Raw genomic sequence first — 17939 nt, 5'->3', positions numbered from 1 at the left:
AAAAAATGCCAGTAGAAATTCTAGAACTGAAATAGAAGAATCTGAAATTTAAAATATTTTGTATAGCCTAATCATAGAATGAAGATGAAAGAGAAAAGGTTCAGGAATCTCAAAGATAGATTAATGAAAATTATTCAGTCTGAAGAACATAGACAAAATAGATCGAAAAGAAAATTAACCGAGCCTTAGGGACATGTGGAACAATAACAAAGGTCTAACACAGGCAGAATTGGAGTCAACAATGGATCAGGCAAGAGATGGGGGTAGACTCAGATTTGAGGTCAGAGAACATCAAGGAGGACAAATAAAGAGAAGAGAAACTTTGGCACCTATTAATCAAATAGTGAAAAACCAAAAAATTAGAGAAAATATTAAAAGCAGACAGAGAAAAACAATATACTCATATAGGGAAACGATAATTTGAATGACTGCTGATTCCTCATAAAAAACCATGAAATCAAAAACATCCAGTTTGGAAAAGAAGAAGTAAAACTATTTCTATTCACAGATGACATGATGTTACATATAAGAAACTCTCAGGAATCCACTAAAAAACAATTAGACTGGGCCGGGCGTGGTGGCTCACGCTTGTAATCCCAGCACTTTGGGAGGCCGAGGCGGGTGGATCACGAGGTCAAGAGATCGAGACCATCCTGGTCAACATGGAGAAACCCCGTCTCTACTAAAAATACAAAACATTAGCTGGACATGGTGGCGCGTGCCTGTAATCCCAGCTACTCGGGAGGCTGAGGCAGGAGAATTGCCTGAACCCAGGAGGTGGAGGTTGCGGTGAGCTGAGATCGTGCCACTGCACTCCAGCCTGGGTAACAAAAGCAAAACTCCGTCTCAAAAAAAAAAAAAAACCCAATTAGACCAAAATTAGGCATAATAAATGAGTTTTTCAGAGTTGCAGAATATAAGACCAATGCACAAAAATCAGTCAGATTTTTATATACTAGCAATAACAATCCAAAATTAAAACTAAGACGTTTCATTTCCAATAACATGACAAAGAAAAAAAAATTAAGAATATATTTAACAAAAACATGCAAAACTTATACAGTTAAAACTACATGCTGGTTGTGGGGGCTCATGCCTGTAGTCCTAGCATTTTGGGAGGCTGAGGCAGGTGGATCACCTGAGGCCAGGAGTTCAAGACCAGCCTGGATAACATGGTGAAACTCTGCCTCTATTAAAATATAAAAATTAGCTGGGCATGATGGCGGGTTCCTGTAATCCCAGCTAGTCAGGAGGCTGAGATGGGAGAATTGCTTGAACCCGGAAAACGGTGGTTGTAGGGAGCTGAGATCGTGCCACTGCACTCCAGCAGTGTTGGACTCTGTCTCAAAACAAAAACAAAACCAAAAAAATACAAAACATTGTCCAAAGAAATTAAGGATGATCTAAATCAACAGAAAGACAGCCAGGCTTACAGATTAGAAGATCCATATCAGGATAGTAATATTCCACAATTAGTCTTCAGATTTAATTCAATTCCTATCAAAATTGTAGCTGGCTTTCATTTTTCACAGAAATTGAGAACTTGATACTGAAACTCATAAGAAAATAAAAAAGTCTCAGAATAGCCAAACAATCTTGAAAAGGAATAAAGATGGAGGACTGAGGCTTCCGGGTTTCAAACTTAAGAGTAATCAAGGTGTACAGTTCTGGCATATGGATATATATCAATGCAATAGAATTGAGAGTCCAGAATACGCCCTCACATGTATGGTCAATTGGTTTTTGACAATAGTACCAGGACACTTCACTGGAGAAAAGAAGTTTTTTCAACAAATTGTGTTGTGACAACTGTATATCTTCATGCAAAAAAAGGTAACTGGACCACTACTTCACATCAAAAGCAAAAATGGATCATAAACCCAATTTAACAGTAAAAACTTTAAGTAGAAAACTTTTAGTAGGAAATACAGAAGAAAATCATCATGGCTTGGATTAGGCAATAATTTCTTAGACATAACACAAAGCATAAGCAATGTGATAAGCAGTAAAATGGCCCTCACAGATGTCCACATCCTAATCCTTAGATTGTGTGACTATGTTACCTTACATGGCAAAGGCAAAGTGAGGTTAAAATAGAGAGATTATCCTGGGTTATTCAGATGGATCCAATGGAATCACAAAGATCTTTAAAAGTGGAGAAGGGTCATGAGCCAAGGAATTCTGGCAGCCTTTAGGACCTGGAAAAGGCTCCCTCTGGAGCCTAAAACCTCCAGAACTGCCAATATCTTGATTTTAGACCATTCAGCTCAACATGAGACCCACTGTGAGATTTCTACTATACAGCCATAAAAAGGAAAAAAAAGGACAAGATCATGTCTTTTGTGGGGATAGCTGGAGGTCATTATCCTTAGCAAACTAATGTAGGAAGAGAAAACCAAATACCACATGTTCTCATTTATAAGAGGGAGCTAAATGAAAGAACACATGGACACAAAGAAAAGAACAACAGATACTGGGACCAACTTAAGGGTGGTGGGTGAGAGGAGGGGAGGAGCAAAAAAAAAAAAAAAAAAACTACGGGATACTAGACTTAGTACCTGAGTAATCTGTACAACTAATCTCTGTGACACGAGTTTACCTATATAACAAACCTGCACATGTACCCCTGAACCTAAAATAAAAATTAGAAAAAAGAAATAAAAAAACCATGAGGCAACACATTTGTGTTCTTTTGCACTACAACATTTTTGTCACCCTTATTTATTTATTATTATTATACTGTAAGTTCTGGGATAAATGCGCAGGTTTGTTACATAGGTATACACATGCCATGGTGGTTTGCTGCACCCATCAACCCCCAATCTACATTGAGTATTTCTAATGCTATCCCTCCCCTTACCCCCCATCCTCAGACAGGCCCTGGTGTGTGATGTTCCCCCCTTTTTATGTTCACGTGTTCTCATTGTTCAACTCCCACATATGAGTTAGAACATGCGGTGTTTGGTTTTCTATTCCTGTGTTAGTTTGCTGAGAATGATGGTTTCTAGCTTCATTCATGTCCCCGCAAAGGACATGAACTCATCCTTTTTTTCCTTTTTTTTAAATTGCATTTTAGGTTTTGGGGTACATGTGAAGAACATGCAAGATTGTTGCATAGGTACACACATGGCAGTGTGATGTGCTGCCTTCCTCCCCATCACCTGTATCTGGCCTCTGTCCCCATGCTATCTCTTCCCAACTTCGTGTCCCCACTGTCCCTCCCCTATTTCCCCGCTACAGACCCCAGTGTGCCCTCCCTGTGTCCATGTGTTCTCATTGTTCAACACCCACCTATGAGTGAGAACATGCGGTGTTTGATTTTCTGTTCTTGTGTCAGTTTGTTGAAATTGATCCTTTTTTAGGGCTGCTTTTTGTCAACTTTTTACAGCAGCCATAGGAAACCAATACCAATGATAAAGGAATGAATTGATAAACTAGATTTCATCAGAATTAAAAATTTTTTTTGCTTTAAAAGTCACTATGAAGAAAGTGAAAACACAATCTACAGAATGGGAGAAATATGTGCAAATCAAGTATCTGATAAGGGGTATATCTACATGATATAAAGAATTCTTATATTCAATTGAAAAAGACAGCATAATTTTAAAATGGACAAAGTGTTCTCCAAAGAAGATATAGAAATGGCCAATGAATGAAGGAAGGATGCTCAAAAGGGAAATGATACTCACTAGGGAAGTGAAAATCAAACCACAATGAGGTACACTTCAAGTCAACTAGATGGTCATAATAAAAAAGATGGTAAGTTGCAGAGGATGTGGAGAAATTGAAACTCTCATACATCACTGGTCTTAATGTAAAGTAGTACAGCTGCTTTGGAAGTTTGGCAGTTCCTCCTTGAAAACATTATACTAAGTAAAAGAAGCTAGACACATAAGGCTACATGGCCATATATTGTATGATCATTTATATAAAATGTCCAGAATTGGCAAATCCATAGAAACACGAAGTAAATTTTAGCTGGCAGCACAGGAGAATGGGTGGTGACTTTTAATAGGTACAGGGTTTCTTTGGGGTGATGAGAACATTCTAGAATCAGAGTGGTGATAGTTGTACAATTTTGTAAATGCACAGAGAACCACCAAATTGTACACTTTAAAAGGGTTAATTTATGGTACATGAGTTAATTTTCACTTTAATAAAAAGAAATTGGAGACAATGTGGAGAAATTGGAATTCTCATATCTAGCTGGTAGGAATGGTATGACCATTTTGGAAAACAGTTTGGCAGTTTCCTAAAAGCTTACAGAGTTATCCACCATAGGACCCAGTAATTCTACTGCCACCTAAGAGAAAGGACAATATATGTCCACACAAAATCTTGTACATAATTATTCACAATGGCAAAAAAAGTGGAAACCGTACAATAGAATGTTATTCAGTAGTAAAAAGGATTGAACTATTGAAACATGCTACAACAATGGATGAACTCTGAAAACATTATGCTGACAGAAGATAGTTACCAAAGAACCACAGATTGTATTATTTCCACCTATAAAAACTGCACAGAATAGGCAAATATATAATGACAGAAAGTCTGTCTCTATAGACACACAAATTAGTGGTTGGGGGTGGAGGGAGAAAATCGAGTGTGTACTAATGAATGAGAGATTTGTTTTGGGGCTTATGAACAGGCTGCAAAAGTAGATTAGGTGATGGTTGTACAATTCTGTAAATATACTAATAATGAATGTAAATATATTAAAAAACCAATGAATTGTACACTTTAAATAAGGCCCAGACAGGATCACTTGAGCCCATGAGTTCAAGACCAGCCTGGTGGGCAACAGAGCAAGACCCTGTCTCTACAAAAGAGTAAAGTCAGAGGAAAGAACAAACAAATTTACTGAGTTCAAAGTGTGGACAAGTTGTACATGAATAGCAGTTACAATGTACAGAAGCTGCCGGGGGCAGGCAAGTCATGACAGTTGAGGCTAAATAGCTTGTAAAGTAGCAGGAAAGACATTTTATCTGCTTGTCTATTAAATTTTACACACACAAAACTTTCTTATCTAGCTAAGGTTTAAAAAGGGATAAATAAGAGGCTATTGTCAACTCGTTTGTTAAATCATGTTACTTACACAGTATTCAAAGTTTACATATTGATCTAAAGTAGCAGATTATTTGTGTTCAGAAAGCACGACTTCAACAAATGAATCCAAGCTATAAGAATACAGATTTGGACTCCACCTTGGGCTCTCCCATGACCTTTTAAAACAGTACATAACAATTTTCAAGATGGTTAACTCCTCAAATAGGGTTCTGTCATTTTCAATGTACCACTTGCCTTTAAATCCCTATTAAGTGAACTAAATGAAATTCTACACGTATCATTCTTCTTAAACACTATTTCTATCTGGAGAAACATTTAATTTTCCCACAGTTTAATTATATCTGATAAGTAATAGTTTGTAGGTTCTCCTTTACCAGGCTGGCCAACATGGTGAAACCCCATCTCTACTAAAAATACAAAAACTAGCCAGGTGTGGTAGCAGGTGCCTGTAATCTCAGTTACTTGGGAGGCAGAGGTTGTAGTGGCCTGAGATTGTATCACTGCACTCTAGCCTGGGTGACAGAAGGAGTCTCTGTCTCAAAAACACAAACACAGACAACCAAAAACAAACAAACAAACAAAAAACTTGCTATCTATCAACTTAAATTTTTGTTTGTTTGTTTTGGAGACAGGGTATCCCTCTGTTGCTCAGGCTAGAGTGCAGTGATAGTCCTGGCTCACTGCAGCCTCAACTTCCTGGGTTCAAGCGATCCTTCCACCTTAGCCTCCCAATTAGCTAGGACTAGGAGCCACCAAGCCTGGTTAATTTTTAAAAAAAATTTATAGAGACAGAGTCTTGCCATGTTGCTCTGGCTGGTCTCAAACTCCTGGGTTCAAGCAATTCTCCTGTCTCAACCTCCCAAAGTGCTGGGATTAAAGGCAAGAGCCACCATACCCACCCCAATTTAAGTTTTAAGACAGAAACAAAAATAATAATGACAGAAAGCCAAATATTATACTATTCCACATTATAACATAGTTTCTTTTAGCACGAACTAAGAAATACCAAATACAGTAACCACAGGCATCTCAAAAAGTTAATATCAAAAATGTGCTGAACTCAGGAATACTATTCAGCAACTTAAAGCAAAAAACTGACATATGCAATAATATGAGGGAATCTCAGATGCTTTATGCAGAAAGAAGCCTTATAGGAGTACCTACAATATTTCATTTATAGAAGTTTTTAGAACAGGCAATAGTAATTTATGATAGGAAAAAATCATAATAGTGTTCTTGTGGTAAAGGGCTAGAAGGGGTAAGAGCTGACTGGAAAAGGCCTTGAGGGAACTTTCTGAGGTGATGGTAATATTCTATGGATAATAGGAGTTTTGGTTACTATAGGTAAATTCTTTGTTCAAACTTATCAAATGGCACACTTAGATTTACATATTTTACTTTCTTTAAATATTACCTCAAAACCTCCACAATTTTATAATATTGAACTCTAATTAATGATATACACGCTGAAGTATTAAGTGTACTGATATGTGCAACTTAATTTGAAATGCATAAAAAATAAGATGGACTGTTGATGAAGAGATGGCTGAAAAGATGTACTGATATGAGACAAAGCAAGTATGGTTAACTGGAATTTTGGGTGGTGGATGTATGGGTATAAAATTCTTTCAACTTGTCTGTATGCTTTGAACTTTTCGTAATAAATTGTCAAAGAAATAAAACTTGGATGTATGGGTGTAAAATGAGCTAACACTGATTGGGATCCATTAATAATCAGAGTTGAATCCTAGATAATAGCTATTCTTATTATCTTAAATAAATGAACAAAAATTTTGTGTTTTTCTCCTGCTGTTTGAAATTGAACCAAAGCTAGACCATGAATCACTAAAAGAAAGAAAACAAATTTCAAAATATTGTGGATAAACTTTATAAGGCTTTTTACTAATAGACCTTTTAAATAAATGAAAATATAAAATGCTAAACTGGAATAAACCACTGGGTTATAATTGCATCTGCCTTGATAAATAACTAATATGACATCTTATAAAATGGAGGGCTGGGTATGGTAGCTCACGCCTGTAATCCCAGCACTTTGGGAAGCCGAGGCAAGGGATTGTTTGAGGGGTTCAAGACCAGCCCGGGAAACACAGTGAGACACTGTTTCTACAAAAAAAATCGAAAAATTAGTTGGGCAGGGTGACACATTCCTGTAGTCCCAGCTAGGAGGCTGAGGTGGGAGGATTACTTGAGATCAGAAGGGTGAGGCTGCGGTGAGCCACGATTGAGACAGTACACTCCAGCCTCAGTGACAGAGGGAGACTCTGCCTCAAAAAAAAAAAAAATCGTAAATAAATAAAATAAAGTTCCTGGATTACTATGCAACACCTAAAATTTCCAGCTCTTTAAAACAAAATTAACTACTTTTCTCCAATATTTTTTATTGCAACATAAATACTCCTTCCAATTATTAAAAAAAGTATTACAAATAATTATAAAATAAAAAGACTTAGAAGCCTAGATAAATCATCCTAATACCACTAAAACTGGGGATACGGGCAGTATATCATGAAATTTTCCTTGAATTTCTAAATTATTGTTTTCTGCACTTCCCCCATATGTAAGTATGTAAAGATATTTTTATAAAAATAGAATAAACCTATATATACAACTTTATATCTTGCTTTTTTTTTTCAGACAGGCTCTTACTCTATCACTGAGGCTGGAGTGCAGTGGCATGGTCATAGCTCACTGTAACACTAAACTCTTGGGTTCTTGTGATCCTCCCACATCAGCCTTCCAAGTAGCTAGGACGATAGGTGTGCTACCATTGCTGACTGACTTTTTAATTGTTTTGTAAAGATGGGCCTAACTATGTTGCCCAGGCTGGTGTCAAATTCCTGGCCTCAAGCAGTCTTCGTGCCTTGGCTTCCCAAAGTGCTGAAATCATGTATGTATTGCTTTTTAAAAATGAAGCTTACATAATGAGAAATTGCAATATTGTTAAGGCCTATTGATACATACTGCTAAACTGCTTTTTAAAATAAGTGTACATAGCAATTTGAACTCCACCAATGGTATGTAATAGTATTTTGCCAATGTTCAGTATTATTTTAAATTTTCACCAATTTAACATACTATAAAATTGTATTTTATTTAATTATGCATCTCTGATTTCTAGTGAGCTTGAACATTCTTTCAAAAAATATATTGGCCATCTACTTTTGGGGTTTGCATGTGAATTATTCATGTATTTTGATCTTGTATTTAATATCTAGATATTCCTGATATATTAGTTGATCTGGCCATTACTACTATCTTCTCTTCTCTTAGGCCCATGTCTTAGCTCCTTATTAGCTACTCTGAAGCCTCTAACCTGAATATGGAAACATGTAAACCCAATGGATGAACTTTTATCAACCAGTATTCTGGTGCTGTGATACCAGGCTTCATAGTTTTATACCTGACTTTAATAGAATGTTAAGTAAGGTGTTGGCTATTAGTTTCAGATAAATATTTCTTATTAAGTATCCATCTATTACTAGTTTACTAAGTCTTTCTCATCTTCCTTCTAATGCCTGAGTAGATACATGATACTTTGGTCATGACAGATTATTCTTCAATTATACTATTACTTTTTCTCTAAAAGTTTTAAGGAACTCATTTATTTAACAGGGAGAATCTTTGAGGAAAGCAGACACACACTTTAATTTGCAACTTGGCATTTTTATGCCCACTGAAAAATATTTTCTAATTTTTTTAGTTCTAAGCCCACAACTTCATATTCTCCAAGAAAAAAAGCTCTGCTATCTTTTAAAATAAATATGATGTCACAAAAGAAAAACAATCCCCCAATTCATTAAAATCGACTCCATCTTGTCACAAAAACAATTATTTATGGGAGAAAGTAATTTTAACTTTGACGGGACTGCCCTATATGTATTTTGGATTTTAAGACTAGTAACAGGTTATATTAAAGCTTCAGGTAAATGTGCTTCTTTGGATTAAGACACAATTCTTTTCCAGGAGAAGCAAATGCCTTTTGTGTTCCAAATGTCCTAATATAAAAGAAGAGTTTGAAAAAATTAGCCTCTTTTATTAAGAATCTACCATAGTCTAATATGAAGTATTTTAACTACAGAGCATTTCTTCAAATACCAGTATGCCTGTTGTGTAACTTCTTAACAATTCACTTTATAACTCAGAAACAAATGATCAGTACTTTCATCAGAGTTGGTAAACTGGTAAAACCTGTTCGTAAGTTTTATCAAGTCTGAGAACTAAACCTGTTATACCAGTGTGATTATAAGACATGCAGATTGATTTTTTAAGTCACATAACAAAAATAGTTTTACTTAAAATTTACATTTAATATTTTAGTACTGCTGAAAAAATATATTTTCATTATAGCTGAAAAACTTAGTCTCAGATTCTTGAAAATTACATGGCACTTTAAAAACCAAACGCATGAGAAAAACGAACCAGCTATTGACTAACAAACGAGTATTGGGTAAAATCAATATTTATTGAACAACTACTATGTACTAGAGGTCACTGACAGGAACAGCAAATTATTAAAGTATAATTTTTTAAAAGCATGTGGATATATGAGTCTATGTAATTATGTTTACATATGCTTACATCTGCATTAAATGTTTTTGTAAACATGCACATTATAACAACGGACTCTGAGGAGCAGAATGTACATTTTTTACTACACATTTCTCTTTGTACTATTTGAACTTTTTGTTTTTCTTTTTGGCATTTTCCCCATAGTTACATTTAATATGTACTTCAATATGGGCACTTTATAATTTAAAAATCACAAAAGTACCCAATTCACAATTAAATGGAAAACAAAATCAGCAATTTGCTTTATACTACAGTTCTTTCATTAAAGATGATTTATTGAAAATGCTTAAGAAATCTGTCATGAGAAAGAAATATATAATAACACATTCAATAAATATAAAGATATTGCTAATAACAGACTTACTTTGAAAGTAATTCTATTTAAACCTGAGTTTGTATGTAAATATTTTAAAATGTTCATGTAAGGAGGATCTCAGAGATGTATTTTCAATAAAGAGAACCTAAGGCTATTTAAAATATGAAAGTTAAAAAAATAAGACTATCAATTTTCTACTTTGGAAGTAATGTAAAATGGCATTCAATACTAATGAAAATTTTCTTTCATGTGGGCACTGTATTTATGAACACCAGAGTAAAACCACAGGGGTACTCTGCCTCCTAGCACTCAAGGTCAGCTCTGAAATTATTTGGAAGTCCTAGCTATAGTAGTAACCTTGGTAATAAAGAAAGGAAAGATTTGTAACACTTAGAATAAACATGCTACACCAGCAAAGAAAGGCCAATTTCTGGATAGATCAGGATCTAAACATCTTTCCTTTAATATAAAAAAGTGGGGGACAGCCTTTTACTTTTATCAATTGCAACACTTACATTTATATTTCCCTGATCCTCAATTCTTCTCCAATGATGGGCTAATTTTTCACAGACCCCTATGTCCAAAATATTTGAGAGCTAAAAGGAATTTTTTAGATAGTACAGCCCCTTCATTTTTACATATGAGAGAAGTGAAGCTATGCATTTAATTCAATATTTACTAAGCCATAGTAAGGAGTACAGAGATAAACTTTGGTAAAACTTTGTCCTCTTCTCAAGCAAGCTTTTAAATCATTGGAATTAACTCACACATGGATAACAATAATACAATTGGTTCACTTTATCTTAAAGGTTAAAAAATTAATCTGTGAGCAAGCCAGAAGTAGAATTCAAGCTTCCCAGTTTGCAGCTCATTGTCTTTTTCTCTTTATCACAAGGTTTCAGAAAGAGCTGAACTTCTAAGACAAGATATAAATTTGGGAAGAAACTCACATGCTGAAACTTTACTGAAAAGCTATTCACTTAAAATTTCTATAGTACCAGATGACTTTATCACATGAAAAGCTATTAAAGAGAATGATTACTATTAATAGAGACAACAATAGTAATCATTAACATTCCTTTTGACCACTTATTCTGTGCCAGATACTTTATACAGATAACCTTTCACAACAACCTCGTGCTAGAAGAGTGATTACCACCTGCATTTTACAGTAAAGGAAAAAAATACTATCCAGAGTCATGCAACTAGGGAGGGGCAGAATAGAAATACGAACTCAAGCTCTCTGAGAGCAAAGCCTGAGCTCAAAACTATTGGTTCTCTTCAATAATATGAATGGCATCCAGGTTCTGATGACCTAGATTCCAGGTAAGTTGGGTTGATACTGTGAATGGCCTCAGAAACAGAGCCTTGATGGAATCTTGCTCAGAGGTGAGGGAATAGGATATAGAGGAAAAGGTTAATTTTCACAAGGAAATATTCCCAACTTATAAATTTATAGGAAACTACTACCTAAAGATCAATTCTTTAACACAACTTCAATATTTACTAAAAGCTTATATGCCAGACACAATATTAAGTACTGGTAATATGTAGATAAATTTTCTAGAAACTGTCTACCCCAGCATTTGTGCTAGGCATGAAAGAGGACAATATAAGACCTATGAGCTAACATCTTAAAAAAAAAATCTAGTCAGCTAAAACATTTACAAACGTTTCAATAATATCATTAAGAGTTAATTAGAAACACATGTTCACAGGTCTGTATATAATTAATTTCCATAAGTGGAACAGACAAAAAAAATACTACAAATTCTGAAGATTTAGAGATCACTATGGGCTGGAGAAGCTTTAGGGAAAGGAAGAAATATACATAGGACCCTGATTTAAGGATGCATGAGATTTAGAAAAAAATAAGTAACAGAAGACAAGTTAATTCAATGAGAAGAAAAAATAATGTGGACAAGAGCACCAGGCACCAGTTCAAGAAAACATAAGGCATGTTTCAAGGGATAAATGAAGAAACAATGTGAGTAGAATAAAGGTTTTGCATATGGACAAGGTGGCCGTAAGGGCTGGAAGAAGCAAAACTTGAGGGATAACTTTATTATACATAGCCACAATAAAATATTTTAAAGCCACTTTTATACTTTGACAAATATACCATATAAAAATAGAAAGAAATTAAAAAATTTGTAGTGAGATTTGTAAATTTTTTCTATTATATATGTATATGTATTTGCTAATTAAAAAAGGTTTGAACAAGTTGCTTTGGACAGGAGGAAGCAATTTTACTTAAAAGGCTTTAGCTAGAATGACATGAATGAATAGCTTTTAAAATCAAGTAAGAATAAGGATGGAGGAAGAGATTAAAGCTACAGGATAAAGCTAAAACTGATGGGACAAAGGTGAGCTAAAGCCTGAACTAAGGAAGCATACAAGCACACAGGTGGTTAAAAGTAACAGAAATGTTGATGATACTACCTTGAGCAATCTTATCCATCCACAACAGGACTAGCTGGTTTCAAAAACAAATGAACATTATTTCTGACTGTTGTTGAGTTTTGACATAACAGGTGAGAAAATCTGGAAGAATGCTACACCCATGATTGCAACTGTGTTCTCCTCCTCCCTGAGGTTTAGTCATGCTCCATGACTAGACCAGAAACTTAAGTAACCATGCAGCAAACCCTGAAGACTAAAAAATGAGAGCACAAGCTAATTAGACCTAGTTAGTTTATTTCACACAGAGGGATAGCTGATGATTATATTTGGCTGTCAGTTAAAGTTTAGTTGATCCTGGACTTTGCCCAGATATCCTACAATTACATGTGGAATGTGAATATCCTAATTTTAAGTTTAATACTATGCAGTGTGGGCACCTTGATGAAATGAAGTGATGTTTCAGGCAGATTATTCACCTGTGCCTCAGTGTGGTGCTATGGTTTGTCACTCTATTTTTCAAATGATCAATTTTGTACTACCTGGCTTGCCTTCTGCATTAAGAAGTGATTTACCCAAGGTGAAAGAGCTAGTAAGTGGCAGAGACAGAACTGAAGATCAGATATTGGTAAAAGTCCAGCGGTCTTCAAATAATAGTCTGAGTACGAAATTATAGTTGGTATAGTCTGGCACAGACCTACTGTTGTTTTATCAGTCACAAATCTTCCACAGCTACTCTGATGAAGCCCATATTTCTCTATTGGTTCACAGAAACATGAGACGTCTGTCCTATATCTTACTATAATCCAAATGTATCAGCTCTAGGGCATTCTTCTCTATCCCGCTATCTTTTGCTGAATCTTGGTAAATACCATTGCTATAGCCAATTGTATCGGGTAGTCAATTCTCAGAAATCTATGAGGCAACTACTGTTAAAGAAAATTAATCAATTTACAGTCAGCTTGTTCAGGTTTCTCTCTCTATATATTTCCTTAGTTTGTAGAAGCTGAGTATACTGTATACATGAAGCTGGGAGTCATCACTATCCCTTGCTCCAGTGAAATGGGGCCAGCAACAGATGTAAAAGTTAATTCCAATATTGAAATAAATACTTATAGAAGAGTTATGGTAGATCAACCCCAATCTAAAGCAAATCTCCTATCCCTCTGATCAAAGAGGCACTGCTTTCAAAGTATAACCGAATATAGCAAAGCATTATTTATTCAAATACCAAGTATGGTTTTAGTGTAAATAATTTTAAAAACACATTTTATCATCAAATACCACAGTATAGGAAGTTAGTAATAACTACTTGTGAGAAAAAGTAATTTTTTATAACAGATATAAGTAGTCCAGGTTTTCAGATAAGGCTGGGGGGCTGGGAGCTGCAGGGTAGGGTGGAACAGCACAGTTAAAAGCTAAATTAAAAACAAATTCACTAAATTTATTTTTTGACTGAAAAATGCCAAACAACCAACCTAGGTTTTTAACAAACATTTTGAAGATCCACCCCTAACTTCCTTGTTTGAGAAGTAGAAAGTATAATTTTAATCACAGAAGTGAGTTTGGTTTTCCCAGATTAAAACCCTTATCCTGCTTCCTTTTAAAGGACCACAAGGGCCTGAAATGTCATACTGTATTTTTACAACTACCGCAGTGGAATCACTCTATCATATGGTAAGCCGATGACGGCAAGCAGGGAATGTCATGTTCCCAGATGATGTTTTAAAAATGAAAACATACGAGAGCTATTGTCTTTCCTTTACCTGTACTTCCTTTTCCTTTCCTTACTCAGGATAAAGAGTCTAAATATAGCCAAATAATAAAGTTACTATTCATTCAAAATTTTATCCATCCTTGAGGGTCAAACTTAACTTTTACTTTCCCCACAGGCCCATTTCATTTCTACAGAATGAAATGTTTAATGTTTACAGAATGTGATCAGAATGTTTACATTCTGTAAACATTATCTTTACCATGGGAGACTATTCTAAAATTCTTTCATCTGTTAGTCTTACTTCTCCATCAAGAACATAAGCTCAAGGATATGCATTAAACTTTTAGATTGCTGTAATCCTCAACCGATTACAATTTAATAAATATATCGATGTAAAAATACTGAACACCAACCATATTCAGGCCACCATGCTAAGCAGGGATCATATCTGACTAAATTTCCACAGAATAATTTAAAACAACTGGAAAGACATAGGAAAGAAAAACGACAGTTATATAGTAGATTTATTTAGGAATGTCTACGGTCCAGAGATTAGTGGAAAGTCTAATTCAGCTAAAAGCAGAGAACTTAATACATTTTAGACATGTTGCACTGGGGCTGGGGGCGTTAGCTCACGTCTGTAATCTCAGCACTTTGGGAGGCTGAGGTGGGTGGATCACTTAAAGCCAGGAGTTCGAGACATGCCTGGCCAACATGGAAAAATCTAGTCTCTATCAAAAATACAAAAATTAGCCAAGTCACTTGAACCCAGGAGGTAGAGGTTGCAGTGGCGGCAACTGCACTCCAGTTTGGCCAACAGAGGGAAACTCTGTCTCAAAAAAAAAAAAAAAAAAAAAAAAAAGAAATGAAATATTGTGCTGGTATTTTCTCTCTCAGAAAGCAGAGGAAATACTAAATCTAATCTTAATTTAACAGAAGGGAACTATTTTATAAAGTAGAAGAGATGACAACTTAAGAAGAAAGCAATCATGACATCTTAGTGTTAGTGATACTAAGAAAGGAACACTGGGCATAGTGAGATATATGCTGTCAGAGTTCTGAGAAACGATAGGTTGGATTATGAAAGAAAGATTTTAGGCTGGCGTGGTGGCTTATGCCTGTAATAAGTGTAAATAAGCATTACAAAGTGTAATAAGCACTTTGGGAGGCCGAGGCAGGTGGATCACCTCAGGTGAAGGGTTTGAGACCAGCCTGGACAACGTGGTGAAACCCAGTCTCTACTAAAAATACAAAAATTAGCCATGTGTGTTGGCACGTGCCTGTAATCCAGCTACTTGGAAGGCCGAGGCAGGAGAATCACTTGAACTAGGGAGGCAGAGATTGCAGTGAGCCAGGATGGCACCACTGCACTCCAGCCTGGGGGACAGAAGGAGGCTCTGTTTAAAAAAAAAAAAAAAAAAAAAGCAAGATTTTAAAAACGAGGAAGATGATTTTGGAAGGCTGCAAGCTCACAAGTGAAGTTATTACATTCAAAAGTAAATGATTGCAGCCTGATTAGCTGCCTTATAAAAACTTGAAGACATGGTAAAAGAAATCTATCACCAAAAGGCATGTCAGTCGCCCTCTCTACTTGATCAAATTCCATCTCTATTGTACGAAGAACTGGGCTCATCTTAAGAAATTAGTCTGATTTTGATTAGAGTAATAATGCTTCAAGCAGAAGAGGCATTATTCCTGCTAAGTTACTATAACCTGCTCAGTGTTATCAGTGTCATTCACAAATTTTATCTTGCAATGTAACTAGAAAGTAAAATAATTACTGAATAGAAGTTAACCTGGCTCATCTGGCAAAAATATAGGGTACACATGCAGAGTGTATGTACATTCCAGCAAGTAATATTCCATATAAAAGATATAATTGGTCCATCATGTAAATTTAGGACATTACAATGATGCTATAAGAATTTATCCAAAACTGAGATTTTTCTTAGAATATCTGTTAAAAGTAATTTTATTCAGTTAATAGAAACTGTATGGAAAACATTAAGCTTATAAAGCTGTATGTCCTCATATTTGAATGTTTTATAAATATGGATTATTCTTATAATCAATAAAAATATTAAACAGTATGAAGATTTCTTAAAGTGTGTTTAAAAGCACAACTATATTATAGATTAACTCGGGTCAACAGTTTTAGGGAAATCACTCAATCTAAAATTATAAAGTTAATAGGATTACATTGTTCTTAAACATCATTAAATAAAGGAAACCACTTTTTGTTATACATCGTTATGAAGTATTCTGAATTTTCAGATCAGACACATATCAATCAAAAAATATATAAAAACAATTCAAAATAATGTTTTAGATAATCCACATTGTTTATATTGTATATAATATATATAATAAATTGTTTATATTGTATATAATGTATAATTATATTGTATATAATCCATATTGTTTATATTATTATATACAATATAAACAACATGAATTATCTAAAACATTAGATACCTGTTTATAATAAACCAACAACTGCTCACTGAGAATTATAAAATCACACGGAAGTAGTATCAGTTGACATGCTAAAACTGAATATACAGAGGACCTTTAAAAATAGGCAGTAGCCCTGTCCTAGAGAATATAATTTGTGTGATCAGAGCTTAGTTGAAATCTTCAGAATACAGTACTGAGCAGTTTTATACAAGTATTTTAAAACTATACTAAAGTTTGTACTATAAATGTCTGCATGTTTATAGGAGGAATACTTAAGAAATATTTCTTTTCTCCTTAATGATACCTTTATTAAAATACAGTTCCTGCCATCATAGACCTAATTGTAAAAGTGAAAACTGCAAAATTTATAGGAGAAAATCTTTGCAACACTAGGATAGGCAAATATTTCTTAAAAGAACATACAGAACACAAAATATTAAAAAAAAAAGGCAACTGAATTTGATGAAATCAAAAACTTTTGTTCACAAGATACACTGTTTTCTGGCTTTTTAATTTTTTTTTGTGACAGGTCTTGCTCTTTCACCCAGGCTGGAGTGCAGTGGTATCATCATGGCTCATTGTAGCCTTGGCCTCCGGGACTCAAGCAATCCTCCTACCTCAGCCTCTCAAGTAACTGGGACTACAGGCATACGCCATCATGCACTGCTAATTTTTGTATATATATATATTTTTTGTAGCAATGGCATTTTATCATGTTGCAACTGGCTGGCCATATGCAGAAAACTGACACTGGACTCCTTCCTTACAACCTATACAAAAATTAACTCAAGATGGATGTAAAACCAAAAACTATGAAAATCATAAAAAAAATCTAGGAAATACCATTCAAGACATAGGGATGGGCAAAGATTTCATGCCGAAAATGCCAAAGGCAATTGCAACAAAAGCAAAAATTGACAAATGGGATCTATTTAAACCTAACAGCTTCTGCACAGCAAAAGAAACTATCAGAGCGAATCGACAACCTACAGAATGGGAGAATATTTTTGCAATCTATCCATCTGATAAAGGTCTAACATCCAGAGTCTACAAGGAATTTAAACAAATTTACAAGAAAAAAAACAATCCCATTAAAAAGTGGGCAAAGGACATGAGTAGATATTTCTTAAAAGAAGACATTCATGTGGACAACAAGCATATGAAAAAAAGCTCAACATCACTGATCATTAGAGAAACCCAAATCAAAACCACAATGAAATACTATCTCATGCCAGTCAGAATGGTAACTATTAAAAAGTCAGGAAACAAACATGTTGGAGAGTTTGCAGAGAACAAGGAATGCTTTTGCACTGTTGGTGGGACTGTAAATCAGTTAAACCACTGTGGAAGACAGTGGAGTGATTTCTCAAAGATCTAGAACCAGAAATA

At 34.9% G+C, this 17939-nt stretch overlaps 1 protein-coding gene across 9 annotated transcripts in view; it reads right to left on the bottom strand.

The window, feature by feature from the left end:
• Positions 1–17939, bottom strand: part of RELCH (RAB11 binding and LisH domain, coiled-coil and HEAT repeat containing) — a 120553-nt gene that overhangs the window by 97930 nt on the left and 4684 nt on the right. The window lies entirely within an intron of this gene.

This window comes from Callithrix jacchus, chromosome 13 (genome assembly GCF_049354715.1).
Source record: "Callithrix jacchus isolate 240 chromosome 13, calJac240_pri, whole genome shotgun sequence".
NCBI lineage: Eukaryota > Metazoa > Chordata > Mammalia > Primates > Cebidae > Callithrix > Callithrix jacchus.
This window is presented reverse-complemented; position numbering and strand designations above follow the sequence as displayed.